This window comes from Panicum virgatum, chromosome 1K, assembly GCF_016808335.1.
Source record: "Panicum virgatum strain AP13 chromosome 1K, P.virgatum_v5, whole genome shotgun sequence".
NCBI lineage: Eukaryota > Viridiplantae > Streptophyta > Magnoliopsida > Poales > Poaceae > Panicum > Panicum virgatum.
Window position 1 is genome coordinate 21,829,913 of NC_053136.1, and position 5,351 is coordinate 21,835,263.

The 5,351-nt window shown below is 46.4% G+C and overlaps 1 pseudogene across 1 annotated transcript; it reads left to right on the forward strand.

Moving 5' to 3' along the window:
* Positions 1 to 237: 237 nt before the first annotated feature.
* LOC120699323 lies at positions 238 to 3,866 on the forward strand (annotated as a pseudogene). Its single transcript, XR_005685372.1, has 8 exons — positions 238 to 927; positions 1,105 to 1,258; positions 1,345 to 1,419; positions 1,505 to 1,646; positions 1,737 to 1,806; positions 1,896 to 1,961; positions 2,056 to 2,178; positions 3,462 to 3,866. The product of XR_005685372.1 is annotated as a reticulon-like protein B18 (transcript).
* Positions 3,867 to 5,351: the final 1,485 nt, after the last annotated feature.

The following is a 5,351-nucleotide window of genomic DNA, read 5'->3' on the forward strand; positions in this document are numbered from 1 at the left end:
TTTATAAGCTAGTTTCAGAAAAACTCTCCCGATATATAAGAAAAGAGATTAATCCACTAGAGTTACTCGGCAGCACTGCCTCACTGGGACAAGTCATATGCCGCCACCACGAACTCGAAAAGCCCTCACCGTCCCGCGCGCAACGGCTATATTCCGAACGCGCACCCACTGGCGCGTGGGCCCTCGAAATCGGCACCCGCCCACTCGCGCGTTCCCATCTCCAACCATTAAAAACAAAGCGGCCCTCCAAAAAAAAACATTGAAAATAAAGCGAAGCATCCCGAACGGCAGGCGGACCCAAAACCCACCCCGCCCACCAAATCCGAGTGAAGCAAATCGTCGAACACATGGAGGTCATGGCAGCGGACCCTTCCTCCCCGGCGCCTCCGGCAGCGGCGACCGGGCTCCCCGAGCCCCCGTACCACCACCCTCCTGCTGATCTCCCCGCGACGCCGCCGCCCAAGCCGGCGGCGTCGGGTGCGGGGCTGAGGACCCCCTCGCCGTCGCCGTCGGTGCAGGTGTCCGGGTACTCGCTGCACGAGCTGCTGCTGCTGTCCCCGCCGCCGCCGAGCTCGCGCCGGCACCGGTCGAGGGCGCGCGGGGCCGCCGGCGGGACGGGAGTGGACGAGAGCCTGGAGATGGTCGCGGTGGCGGGGACGCCGACGCCGCCCAGACGGAGGCGGCGCGGGGCGGCGGAGCAGTGCGCAGCGCCCGCGCTGGCGTCCCCACGGAACGGGCGCCGGGCGAGGCGGAGGCTCGAGAAGGACGTCGAGGCGGAGGAGGAAGCCGCCAGGAGGGCCCGCAGGAGGAAGTCCACCAGGGCGGCGCCGGCGCCGAAGGCTGCCGCGGACAAGGCGGTGGCGGCTGGGGTGAACGAGGAGGATACGAGCTTGGCTCTGGTCCCGGCTTGTCCCGATGCTACCAGCGGTGAGTGAAACTATCTCTCAACCCCTTAGCTTGTCATACAAGATTGTTGCTCTAGGCAAAATCATTGTTCTGAACTTTCGCTTGTGTTTACTGTTCTCCTGCTGTTGATGGTTATTGGGGGTTCTATTTCAAATTTGCTGAGCATTCCACTGTAACTTTTCCTCTTTTGACATACAGGAACTGTCTTCGTGGAGCAATCTGAGTGGGAAGGTCTGTGGGAAAGGATTGTTGACTTGGTGATGTGGAGGAACGTGGCTAAATCGTCGCTATGGTTCGGGTTCGGATCCATGTGCTTCTTCTCGTGCTCTTTTTCAAAAGAGATCACCTTCAGGCATGTGAAATTTGATACTTACCGGACATTCTGTATGTTTCATCCCTATAATAATCTTGTAATGAGCTTTGGGTGACGATTTGCAGCCCAATCTCGGCTCTCTGTCACCTTGGTGTTATGATCTTGGGCTTAGCATTCTTCAAAGATTCTGTTCCTCAGAGGTATGATTGATCAGTGATTTGATTTTTCTTTTGTCCATATCGATAATTGGACAGAGAGTTATATTAGTTTGCAATTGGGTAACAGGCCGCAGGTGGAGAGGGGAAGAAGCTTCCAGTTGACTGAAGAAGATCTGCTTCGTGCTTCCAGAGCTGTACTTCCGATTGCAAACTCTGTTATATCTACGGCACAAGTTATCTTCTCTGGTGAACCCTCAATGACTCTCAAAGTAAGCCTCAGATTTGGTTCATGACCCCAAGTACTGCAAAAGACATCGTTCTCCCTGATTAATTTAGGACTCTGTTTGCTGGAATGTTAGGTACTGCCTGTACTTCTGTTCGGTGCTAAATATGGAAGTTTGGTTACAGTGTGGAGGCTTCTAGCTGCAGGTACAATCGGATGCACAAGGAACAACCAGCATCCAGTTTGGCATGACTGACTTGCAATGTAACATTGTTGTGTTTGATAAAAACTGCAGGTTTTTTCACCAGTTTTACAGTCCCAAAGCTATATAGCTGCTATTCGAGTCAAATTCATAAAAGAGGTTCGATTCCGCAGCCCCTGGTGATATTATCATATTTTTTTCTGTAATTATTCTTCAGGGCATAAGGCTGAATTCTGCTTCTTGTTGACTTCAGTTGAGTTTTTGGGAGACCGGGCTCTAGAAGCATGGAAGTCTTGCCCGCGCAAGAAACTTGTCGCAGCCACAGCAGTGACAATGTTCTGGAACATGTTTAGTGTGAAGACACGCGTCATGGCAGGTATCTATTACTGACATGGCTGGGGAAACTGAAATACCTCTTCAGTCAATCTCATTTACTGAAAGGCAGTTTTATTCAAACTTAAGGTTTAATTATTAGCTTGTGAAGAAATGTTTAACCATACAGTAATTGAGTTGCATCATGGGAACATAGTACATTTTGGTATTTAGGTAACAGGATACTGAAAGGTCATACAAACCAATTGTGATGGAAAATAAAAATTGTTTTCCAAGATAATAACCAAACAGTAGATACTTTCCGCTTCACTAGGACAGCCCATTACATGCACTTGAACACAAAATAGGGAAATCTGGAAAATTATTGATTCCAAAATCTATGACTGAAAGTTATTGGTGGTTTTACTCTTCAGTAAATAAACACTGACATAGCACACCATAGATTATTAAACTTTTTTCGCGAATGTGCCTGAGAAAGTATATTTCATTAAGAGGAGAGAGGAAGCAATACAAGGCACCACCTGGCCATGAACCACAGTTCAAGACCAGAGGCAGACACAAAACAGAACACGGGAATTACAAACCACTCCGTGACCAGGGAGGTGACCTAACTGACCCCCACCGCGAGAGAGAAAAGGCACTAACAACCCAGCCTGAGCCCAAAGACCAGCTTCCTCAAACACCCGATTGACGACCTCTTCGACCGATTGAACGTCATGATCAAACGTACTCCGGATATTAAACTAACAGGATGGAAATAGGAACACTGTGCTATTTTTGTATTTAGGTAACATATGGTACTGAAAGGTCACACACACCCATTGTGATTGCCCTATTTGGTGTCAAAGTGCATATAATGAGCTGGCCTAATGTAACGGAAATGTATCTACACACCCATTGTGATGGAAAATGAAGAGAATAAAAATCAAACCATAGATACATTTCCGTTACATTAGGCCAGCTCATTATATGCACTTTGACACCAAATAGGGCAATCTGTCAAATTATTGATTCCAAAATCTGTGACTAAAATGTTATTGGTGGTTTTACTGTTCAGTAAATAAAGACTATGACATAGCACACCAAAGATTATTGAACTAACATGGTTTGTAGTAAAAATCTTTCTTGAATTCCTAATACGAGGTAGAATTTGTCTTTTGTGTAAAGTGCAGGAATAGTTGCAGGCACTGTTTTCTTGCATTTCCCACACTTTGGTGGGAAATCACTACGAGAGCCTTCAAATTCAATTTGAAGTTTGGAACTAATGCATACTTTTATTTTTCAGCGGTAATAATTTAACACAGTGAATACTTTCTCTCGTTGCAGCCTTTGTTTCACTCGTTACTGCGTTACAATCAGAAGTATCGCAAGGTGGACATCAACCCAGAAGTTCAAAGTTGCCAAGACGATGAAGGCCATAAAATGGAGCTGGACGAGTAGACTTGCAGTCACAGCTCATGGCTCGTATTACTGTTCTTTTGAGCTGTGTTCTTTTGCAGTTACAGTATCGCAAGGGAAGGCAGCAGTGCTCTTCTGACCTGCTACGATATACTACTGTTTCTGTACAATAATATTCAGTTCCACGTCTAGTGGTTCTATTAGCTGCGAGATGTATTTCTGAACATTGCATCAGAGGAGCTTCTACTGTGCCGAAACTATGAGCTCCCTCGTAGAGTGCCTGTTGCATGCTGATAAATAAAATGGAAAAGCATTTCGTGTGTATTATCGATAGATTTTGCAGATCCCTTTGTTTAGGTCTTGTTTGGTTTCAGGATTTTTTTCATAAGTCCCTATCACATCAAAAGGAATTTTACTATTTTATAGTATTAAATAAAATCTGTTTATAAATGTTTTTTGACAGCTGAGTGCTAATTCAAGAGACGAATCTAATGAGCCTAATTAATTCATAATTTGCTACAGTGATGATACAGTACCATCCGCTAATTATAGATTAATATACTTCATTAGATTCGTCTCGCAATTTAACTCCAGGGTTCTGCAGTTAGTTTTATAATTAACTTTTATTTAATACTTCTAAATACTAAAAAGTTCCAGGGACTTAAAAAAAGTATCTGGAACCAAACAAGACGTCTTTCTGGTTAGCATTTCAATACCTCTGATAATTTAAACGTGGCTCGCTCAGTGCTCGTACACCGTTTTGTGACCTTTTATGTAAGTACGGTTATTTTTTTTTGAACTCGGGCCTGCTTAATTAACTAATGCTGACAAGTCCTCAGCCACAATTACACGGATAATCTCCAGGAGTCCGGGACATCGCACGAAACACGCTGGGCTCCCTCTACAAGACTCGGACCCAGGGCTCCCATCTCATGTGCAGCACGATTACAATTAGGTAACCAAATCTTAGGCCAGTCTCAGTGGATAGGGTCATCGCACAGGTTCCAAGAATACCACGTCAGCTTAACACTGCACCTCCCTCAGTGCACAGGGTCATTTGCACAGTTTCATAAACAGATTACAACATTAAATTGTTCAATGTTGGTGTGATCAAATGTGCCATTAACTATGTGACCATTTATAAAACAACATACTAGGATATAGTTCTTTTAACTTTAATCAAGAAACAAAAATTATTGGGACAAGTTCAGAGATACAAACGTGGCACACATAATCAGTAATTTGTTTTAAATTACGTAGATCAAATAACCAGCTGACAGCACTATTCTTGAGCTGTCAATACCACCGCTCCATATTTGACAGGAGATAAGTGTTCTTTAGCATGGATAGAAAAGAAGAACTTTCACTTGTAATCATACCACCGCTCCATTCTTGCATCTCTTTGTCTTCACAGCTATCGAACTGCGTTCCTTGTATTTGCAACAAGCATCGGGACAAACGGCTGCGAGGCGGGAGATCGGCGACGGCGCGGCGGAGCTTGTGGTGCAGCGGCGGCGCACGTCCATGTGAAGCGCGGGTTAGGGAGAAAAGCGGCGGGCTGAGGGGGCCCATGTTGCGTGGAGGGTAAAAAGGGGGTGCGAGGCGCGGCGCAGGGGCGAGTCGGCCTTCTAGGCGTCCGTGCTGTGGGCCCAGGCGGATGGGGCTTGAGTTCGAGCCGTGCTAGGCATGGGGAAAGGGATGAGGGCGGGCCCCACCCGCCAGTGAGAGAAAAAGGGAGGAAAAAGAAAAAAAAAGGAAAGGGGAGCGCGGGTTGGGCTGGAATGGGCCGAAAGAAGGAGGGGGAAGAAACGGGCCGGC